Here is a 10787-nt window from a genome sequence, read left to right as displayed (position 1 = left end):
CAAGTGCTAAGCCCATGCTTAGCTTTCAATGTTTATCAAACACACCAAACTCGAATAAACTTCTAGCTTTCAACATCCTTCAAAAAAACCAAAAGATAGAAGCTACCCATGTTTTTTCTCAAGTACACTTGCATTATTGGTAGTGCTAACTAGCAATATGTTCTATTGCTAACTAGCACTGAACAGATCCTAGCTAGCAAATGATCTAATGTGAAGCAACGCTAGTGTATGCAAGTGCTAGTTAGCATGATACCCACAAGTAAACAGGTGTCAATAATGTTAAGATTCTAGAAATGGGATTGGTCATGGTGAAGGACATAGATTAAGCATAAGATTAAGGTGGATTAAACCACACTAAAAACTCCATGACTAGAGAGAGAGAGATTGCACACTCAACACTATTCCCTTGTATTGCATATCACAATGAACCATACAATGATATAGGCTCTCTAGCCTTATCCCACTTTACATGTCATCATCTATGTGGCAACTCCTTTTCCACTTCTTTTGGTCAACACTCACACACCATACAATATTACATGTGGCATTCCATCTCACCACAATATCTTGCACTTCTAGAGTGCTTTCCCACATACACACATACACACAATATCTTGCACCTCTAGGGTGCTTTCCCACATACACACAACACCACGATTACATCTCTCAACACCCCCTCTTAATCGAGGTGTTCCACAATTCACCCATCATCCATCATCCATACAATGTAGCATTGCACAAACGCAATTGCTATCTCTCAACACTCCCCCTCAATGATACATTGGAGTGTCCATTAACCAAACATGTGTGCCCGTGTCTACCATCTTAGACACCTAGTCCATTTTGAGTCGACGCATCGCTCACAGCGGAACCACTGAGTCCGATTTGAACATGGAAGTTCGGGTAGGATCCAACCCATGCGTATGCACCTCACACGTGCATCGCTTTTGCACACATCACACAACAACCATTTTGAGCTTCTAGGTGAGCTCGGGCATGACGACCCTCATACCATGGTGAATGATACATATCTCGTTTTGAGCTTTAAACTCGGGTACGATTACCCTTCTCATAATTATGGGTGAAAATACAATCATTTTGGCCGAAGTCGGGCAGTGAACCCAAGTGTGTGTGAACAAGCGTTATCCTTCCAAAAAAAAAACACAATACCATTTACTCATCTATCGCCTTTAGCTTGCATGTGAGTACCCCTTGTGAAGGACACTTTACACCATCTCTAAGGATAACCCTTAGGGTTACTTTCAGCCATTAAAAAAATAAAATAAAATAGGTGCGACGACTTGCAGCTACTATTCACTGCCATTGATGGGCCGTGGTGGGTGGCCCTTATCCACCCACTTGATCCTTGGCTGTCTGTCTCTATTTCCAGCTTTTCTCTTCTCCAGCTGAAGATTCCTGACATCGCTGGTCGTCTTCCTCTTCACGACTGCTTGCGGTCTCCTTGCTCTCGACTAATTCTGCACTTGGCTACCTCTGCAACGGTGCCGACCTTCCATGGCGACCTTGTTGCTCAATCTACCTGTGCTGCTTGCCTGCTGCGCTTCAAGCTCTTGCTATTATTTGCTGCTGCCTTGTTTGCTCGTTGATGTTCAGGCTCTACTCGTTCATGTGAGCAGCACGATCCACAGCCCATGCTTCCTCTCGCTAGCCACTGCCTCCAAGTCTGAACTGCGCTACTGAGACTGGCTGCTCGCTTGCTTGTTTTTGTCTTTCTCTCACGAGCTCTCTCTCCTCTGTGCTTTTCTCTGAAGGTAGGTGTTGCCGCTGCTCCAACTCTTCCATAGCCATTGAGATGGCCAATACTGTGAGCTCTCCAATGCTCTTCAAATGCAACTGTCCATTGGTGCAAATTGTTGCCTCCAAAAACCTGTAAATGTAGCCTCTATCTTGACTAATGGAAGCTTCAATATGAACTTAAATCCTCTACATGCTTCTCCATTGCATGCAATTAATCCAAAGGTGCTATTATAAAGATTTCTTCCATAGAGAAACCAAGGTGCCAACCATGTGAAAGTCACTACTTTCACCACATCATGCCCATCATTATGAGCATGTCCATGAGTGCATCTTCTTCTTGATTCAATCTCTTTGCCTCTTCTAAACCTCTCTCATTGAGGTGTTCCATTACCATTGACATAGCCTTCATGGCCTCCAAATCAGCATGCCCTTCCTTCAATGCATGCATCCATTCAAGGGTGCTTTTCATTTTGGTTTCTCTCAAGAAACCAAGGTGCAAACCAATGTGAAAACTCCAAAAGCTTTCACCAAACATTGCCCATCTTCTATGAGCAAAACCATGAGCATCACTCTTTCCAATGTGCTCAACCATGGACTTCTTCCAAGCCCATAACCGCTTGTCCCTTCTTAGACAAGCATTGCACCTCTTACACTCTTTGCCCAAGTGCAAAGAACCATGGGATCCACAAATCCCACACATAGCAACCCTTCTCAAATATGAACATTCTTCCATGCTCAAACACAAAACTTTGAGGCAAAACTTCACAAAACCAACCTTCTTGAGGCATAATCAGCAGCATATCTTCTCTTGGCAGCTTCTCCTTGATGATGATGAAGACTCCATAGCCTTCATAATGCTGAAATCTCTATTTTCAGCTTCCTTGATGATGATCAAGCTCTCTATGTTGCAAAACTCCATTTGCAACTCTCTTGGGCAGCTTCTATGCAACCTCCTTGTTGCAAATCTCCTCTCAAATCCTCACAAATGCAAATCTCCTCTCAAATCCTCATCACAAATGCAAATCCAAATGATAATATGAGTGTGCATAATTTTTTTTCATAATAAACTGAAAATATAATGCTTAATCAAACAAACACACAACCAAACTAATATACATAATAATCACCCATGACCAAGAGCCCATTTGGCTCTGATACCATGTTAAGATTCTAGAAATGGGATTGGTCATGGTGAAGGACATAGATTAAGCATAAGATTAAGGTGGATTAAACCACACTAAAAACTCCATGACTAGAGAGCGAGAGATTGCACACTCAACACTATTCCCTTGTATTGCATATCACAATGAACCATACAATGATATAGGCTCTCTAGCCTTATCCCACTTTACATGTCATCATCTATGTGGCAACTCCTTTTCCACTTCTTTTGGTCAACACTCACACACCATACAATATTACATGTGGCATTCCATCTCACCACAATATCTTGCACTTCTAGAGTGCTTTCCCACATACACACATACACACAATATCTTGCACCTCTAGGGTGCTTTCCCACATACACACAACACCACGATTACATCTCTCAACATAGCAATTGCGTTTGTGCAATGCTACATTGTATGGATGATGGATGATGGGTGAATTGTGGAACACCTCGATTAAGAGGGGGTGTTGAGAGATGTAATCGTGGTGTTGTGTGTATGTGGGAAAGCACCCTAGAGGTGCAAGATATTGTGTGTATGTGTGTATGTGGGAAAGCACTCTAGAAGTGCAAGATATTGTGGTGAGATGGAATGCCACATGTAATATTGTATGGTGTGTGAGTGTTGACCAAAAGAAGTGGAAAAGGAGTTGCCACATAGATGATGACATGTAAAGTGGGATAAGGCTAGAGAGCCTATATCATTGTATGGTTCATTGTGATATGCAATACAAGGGAATAGTGTTAAGTGTGCAATCTCTCTCAACAAATAACATACCTCTTGGTTCTAGGTAGTATTTTCAATTCTTAATAGTGGTTAAAATGCACTCTAGCTAACGTATGCTAATCAACATACAGAAAATAAGTGTTAGTTAGCATGATACCTACAAGTAAACAGGTGTCAATAACATACCTCTAGGTTCTAGGTAGTATTTTCAATTCTTAATAGTGGCACTCTAGCTAACGTATGCTAATCAACATACAAAAAATAAGTGTTAGTTAGCATAGAAATGCTAGTTACCATAAATTGATATTAATGAGCACATGATTAAGTGTCAATAGCTATTATTCAACAAACTTCTAAATGCTAATTAGTAGTAACTATTCTTAATTAGTGTAAACAGGTGTTCTAACCTACTGCCATTAGGTGCTAGTTAACACCTATCTGGTCTTAGAAGCTGCTAGTTTTAGTATAAGCACTTCTTTACTTGTGCCAGTTAACATGACCAGTGCTAGTTAGTGTAAATGAGTGTTAGCCACCATGTGTTAGTTAGCACTTTTTCATGATATACCTAGGTGTTAGCACTTGTCTGATCTTAAAAGGTGCTAGTTAGTATAAGCAATTCTTTACTTGTGCTAGTTAATAGGACAAGTGCTAGTTAGTGTAAATGGGTGTTAGTTAGCTATCACCATGTGCTAGTTAGCACTCTGCATGATGTACCTAGGCGTTAACCAATGCTGGCCTAGTGTAGCAGGTGTCAACTAGCAAGATGCCAATTGTTAACAGGTGTGAACTAGCACTCTACATAGTTAACATGTCTGTTAGCTAGCACTTAGCAATTTTGAGGTGTTAACTAGTTCTTGTCTTATGTAATAGCTGTTAGCTATCAATCAACCATCAAAACATGTATTAATCAGCACTCTTCATTATGTATCCAGAACACTAACACTTCAATAGTGCTAGCATATGTTAATTAGCACTCTGTTCACAGTTAAATAGTGTAAACTAGTGCTAGCATATCCTAACTAGAAGTATGCCTTCTGTTAAACAAGCTTTAACTAGCACTAGTACTACATATGTTAACTAGAATTATCTCTACTATATTAAGTAGTGTTACCTAGAACTTCACTGTAAGATTCCTCCCTCCAGCTTTTGAGGTGTACATGTGTAAGAACCTCCCCTTCTGATCTTGTAATTATTCCCTTCTTTGAAATAAAAGAAAGATTCTGTTTTACCCTGTTTTAACCTAGAGAGAGAAAATGTCTAGAGAGAGATAATCCAAAGTTGAGATATTTTTGGATATAAAAATCCTCCTAGTGTCTAAATTTTTTTTCCCTGAAACAGAAATTCAAAAAGAACTTTCCAGTGTGTGCAATTGGAATTAATTTAAAATAGGTAAAAAGGACCTTAGCCTAAGGGTCCAGATTTTCAGAAATTTTTGAATTATGCTCTAATTAAGGTTCCTATGGGCCAATAGGATCAATCCAAGTGTGGGGAGGAGATAAATCCACTTTATAAAAGAAAAACCCCTAAAAATGAGTAAATGCTCACATAAGATTAAGAGTTGACTAAGGACAAGGTTTATTAGTAAAAAAAACTATGAGTATTACTAAAAAAATGAGATATTTTGGATATAATGATTCAATTTTGACACCTTGGTAAGGAGAAGGAGGGATCTTCAAGGAGGCGCCTATTTCACATGTGTGGTGGAGTTTTAAACTCAAAAATATTGTGATATTTTTATCTCTCCTCTCTCTTGGATCAAACCAAATCAAAAGGGAGCCAAACTAAGTCCAAATCTTGTCCAAATTCAGCCAAACTGAACCTGGAAAATTCTAGAAACTAGTTGGACTTGGTTAGAGGCCTCCCTCACCTATAAACTAGTTGGACTTGGTTAGAGGCCTCCCTCACCTATAAATAGATCCTTAGCCCTTTGTAAAAAAATATGAGAACTATACCATGCCAGTATTATACTGAAATAATGATATTTTCTATTATCCTCTAAAAATCCTCTACAAATTGAAGAGATTGGAGCTTCTCTCTCTCTTCGATCTTCCTTGGAGACTTCATCAACATACCAAACCAATTGATTGGTTGGAGGCCTCTACTTTGATCAAAGAATCAAGAAATCTAGGAGGTAAAATGTGGTTTATGGTCTTTTTTCTTTAATCTCCAAATGTTTCTCTCTTTTCAACCCCTCTCAAGCTTGAGAAGCATTTAATTGAATGGCTTTTTAATACAATTGAAGTTCTTTAATGAATTGTAGTGATAAAACACATAAATTTCCATTTATGCTTAAATTAAATGTTTTTTTAAAGCATGTCTCTCTCTCCCCCAAAGAATGGTCATTCCTATGACCTATTCTATGACATTGATGATGCATGCATCTAGTAGTAAGCAGCTATTGGATACTTCATGGAGGTTCTATGGGAACCCAATCTATGACCCTTTCTTGAGAGATGAGTGGAGAGTCTATGATTGTGACCTCTACAAGGGTTATCTAGACAGTGATGAGGATTATGCCTTGGTACATATGGATTATGCTCATGTATTCATTTGTGATGTGGATCATGCCTATGGACCCATGCATGGTGATGGATGCAGTGAGGACATGGATTCACATTTGATGGAACATACTATGGAGTATTGGTTCTAGTTAGCATTGAAAGCTGCATGTGCTAGTTAATAGTCACAGCTACATGTGCTAGTTAGCATTCAGAGCTATAGCACTCAAAGTTGCAGATGCTAGTTTGCACTCACAACTACATATGCTCGTTAGGACTCAAAGCTGCAGGTGCTAGCGCGCGCACGTGTGTGTGTGTGTGTGTGTGAGAGAGAGAGAGAGAGAGAGAGAGAGAGAGATCTATATTTATAACATATCCACAGCCGAACAAAAAGTTCGAGAATCCAAACAGTCTTGATAAATGAAGTGTTAAACATGATTACACGATAATACTATTTTTTATAATCATTTCATTAATTAAGGGAGACCATGTCTCAAATAGTGAAACATGTGTTGTAAAGCTTAAACTGCAAGACATTTGAGAGGGTAGATCCTGTTACCTACATCCATCCAAACAGACAAACAAATTGTTAGCCTGTATGTGTATTACACGTGTCCTAAGACTTACCACATGTTATAGATGTCACTCAAAGAACCACATGTTTAAGTTATGGTTGGGTCAAGTAGTCCCTTTAATAGGTTAAACTTTAGGAGTCAATTCCCAATTTTCAAATAGATAACTAGTTTTTTATCATAACCAGTAAAGATAACACATCCCATATGTCGATATTGTTCATCAATCATGTATCTTGTAATCAATATCAAAAAATGTAAAACAAAAATATGGCATAATAGTCCTCAAAGTGTGTAAACTAATGGACGTTGTATGTCCATGACCTAGCTACACCCCGCTGACATGTGTCATCTATTCTATTGCTAGTCATCCAAGGTTTGACTCATTAGTTTCTAACCAACAAAAAACATCATCAAAAGTAAGAGGTAAGTGGAGTGAGTCACTGTACTCGGCCATAGAATCAAAGCCAAAATTATCGGTAAAAAAAACAAGAAAAGGGGAAAAGATCTTGGTAAATGTAACCGTTAGAAACCAAATGATTATTATGCATCCAAGCAGTCTTAGGATCAAATAACTTGTAGTCAACTCCATGAGTATATTCATACCCGAGAGTTAGATGCAAATTTACTACTATAATGGACAATAGCAATAGTCCCAACCCATAGCTCATGGCAGTATTCCCTATCCTAGAGAGTCATCAAATCAATGAAAGCAAGTGTGTAGACCCACAACCATTTATAAATGTGTTTAGCAAATAGAAAAACTTATCCGAATGCCTTGTTTGAAATCAACAGCATTACCTCAATAGATTGTCAAAGGTGGGGGAACAAAGCATCACCCATATGGGGAAATCAGAATATACACCACAATATTCAGATTCTTAGAGCGAAAGATTTTAACAACCAAAGTGCAAGCAATATGAGCTAAAGATTGTTAGCTCTGCACAACCCTGAATCAGGATGTATATCAAAAAGCAAGCTTAATGCATGGTTTGAAATTAGCACTATACCACTCTTCCTAATCAAATGGTAGTAGCCAAATTCTTAGAGTTAAATTGTTTGTTGCACCATGTCCCAACATGCAAGACCATCATCCACAACCCTCAGCTAAGATTAGAGCTCTATGCATGCATTAAGCTCTATGCATAGAGAACCTACAAAACAAAACCCCTCTTTTTGGTAGATAAAAATAGAGGAAAGAGAGGAAAGATAGGAAAGCACTTACCTCTTTTTGGTGATGTTGAAAGAGAAGATTAGAAGACCTACAAAACCAACAAAAGGGTGAGGAAAGGATTAGTAATGCATACATACAAAATTGAAAAGAGAGGAAAGAGAGAAAAGAATTTACCTCTTTTTGGTGAAGTTGAAAGACAGGATTAGAAGACCTACAAAACAAAATAAAAAGTTGAGAAAAGAATTAGTAATACAAAACCCTACAAGTGTGAATAGCATGGATACGCAAGGAGGTTTATCCTTCAACACACACACACACCAATTTAACCAAGAGGAGAGGAGAGGAGAGGGGAGGGGGAGGAGAGGGAGGGGAGGAGAGGGAGGGCAAAGAAGGAGATGGAGAAGCTCTTGGGAGAGAGAAAGAACCTGCAAAACAAATGAGAAAACAAAAAAAGAAGAAAATTACCCATAATTACACACACAGACATTTTACAATACATGTACATGTAACCAAGAGGAGATGGGAGTGAGGGGAAAAGGAGGCATACCTGGTGAGGAAGCAAAACACACGTGCACGAAAAAAAAGCAGAAAAAAGAGAGGTTCTGTTTTACTACAAAAACCTGTGCCGTCGATATATGCGTCGAAATAACCGTGGAAAAAGCATCAAAATCAGGGTGGAAAAAAGTGTCGAAAAGTACGTGGAAAATAGCATGGAAATAAGCGTCAAAAAAATAAAATTCCCATGCTCTTTTTGACGGATATTTTGACGTTCTCTCGACGACCTTTTCGACGCTTATTTCAATGATCGCTACTTTTCATTTGAATTCAAAATCTTTCTAGATCTTGCGTGCCCCCAACATTTCAAATTACCTATCACCGACTACCACACTCCACAAATACTTAAGGGAGGATTCCCCTCTAAAAATAAGCATTTGTTTCCATTGCAAATCAATATGGAAACCATGGACGACGCCACACCCTCAAATTTTGTTGATTTAGAGGAGAAGACACTTTGCCCATGTACCCGCTGCGAATACCAAGTGGCTCGACATCGACGAATTTGCAATTATCATACAAAAAATGGAGAATATTTCCGGTGGAGATATTGGAACATCTAATTAGTGGCAATGACGAACCAGTGGATATCCGGCTTGAACGATGGAGACCAATAAGAGTAGCCAACAACCTGAGGAACTTGAGGCGGATTCGGAGCAAATACTAGAACATGACATGATAAATGCCTTACACGATGGAATAGAAGATCAAGGTTTGAAACACGAAGGGGTAGAAGAAAACATACGACGTATGGAATATGCTTCCCAAGAAGAGAAACTGCTACGCAGGCTTGCTCGTCTTCCACTATATCCTGGAGCACATGTGTCTGTTTTACTTGCTTGCCTATCCATATTGAACTTGCAATCAATTTTTGGATGGTCTAATATGAGCGTATCAAAACTTTTTGCATAAGTGATGATATCATATGCAATTAGTGAGTTATGTACCTTTATATGCATTTTCTTAGCCTGACTATTTTGTGTAACAGCTTATTGAAACATCAAATATTGCCAGAAGATAATGAGATGCCAGTGGACCGTAGTCGAGCAAAAGCAATGTTGCACTTGATTAGCATGGACTACAACACACACCATGCTTGTCCAAATGATTGTATTCTTTATTGACAAGAATATAATAACGCAGTACAATGTCCACATTGTGGTACATCGAGATATAGACAAGATGTGCAAGGAGAAAGGGTACCAGGCTCTAGCAAAAGTTTTACGACACTTTCCCATCATCCCTCGGATTAAAACAATGTTCAAGTGCAAATAAGTGCAAATCCTTTGCAGGATTGATGACTTGGCACCATAACACTAGGTCCACAGATGGTGTTATGTGTGTGCCCACAGATTCCCCTGCATGGAAGCACATTGAAGAGAAGTGGGTAGCCTTTCAAGAGGAGGCTTGCCATATTCGGCTCAGACTAGCGATGGATGGAGTGAATCCATTTGGTCTACGAAGTTCGTCATGGAGTACATGGCCTGTTTGTCTAGTTAACTATAATCTTCCACCATGGCTAGCGATAAAAAAAGGGCATCTTTTATTGTCTTTGATAGTTCCTGGAAAGTACAAGGTGAAGAACATGGATGTGTATTTAGCCCCTTTAGTTGAGGAGCTTCGTGTTCTATGGGAGGGCATTGAAGTTCATGATATTGGTTTGGCATTAGAAGAACTCGGAGCTCATTTTGGGGCCCTATAAGAAATTCACTATTTTCTTATTTATCTTGCTCTTAAACTACGTAAAATAGTCATAACAGGTCCAAAACCGTCAGTTTGAGGCAATAAATATACTGCTGCTCACAAACAACGAGGTCTTATCATTAAAATCTTTGAGAAGATACCTTTTTCATAGGTTTGGCTCACACGTATGAACGATTCTTCTGTCAGTATTACATAACTAATCTCTCTCATTTTGAATTTAAAAATGTTTAGCACCTTCTTCAACTCTCAAACAAAATAATATATAGTAAGAAAGAATACATCGCATTGTTGCGAAACATGGCAGAAGGAGAAACCAGTAGGAAACGACTTCATCATTTCCATGTCGGCTTGGAGCAACACTATGCACCGATATTGAAGCGCCAAAAGAGTTTGCATCTATGCACTGAGCAAAGAGACATGCTGCGGAAAGGAGGTTTGCAGCATATAGACTTGTGGTGTGACGGAGGCATCTATCCAACATGCATCATTAGAAATTCAACACCTCCATTCTCTAGTCCAACAACTCTATTGAAGTTTGTAGGCAATGGAGTAAATGGATTGTATGGATACGTCTCAGCTCAATGTGCTAATGCAAATATGTACAAGAATTTATATCTACGAGAGGAGGCAA

Source organism: Cibotium barometz, chromosome 15 (assembly GCF_041138505.1).
Source record: "Cibotium barometz isolate CiBa-2024 chromosome 15, ASM4113850v1, whole genome shotgun sequence".
Taxonomy (NCBI): Eukaryota; Viridiplantae; Streptophyta; class Polypodiopsida; order Cyatheales; family Cibotiaceae; genus Cibotium; species Cibotium barometz.
Note: the sequence above shows the minus strand (reverse complement) of the source record.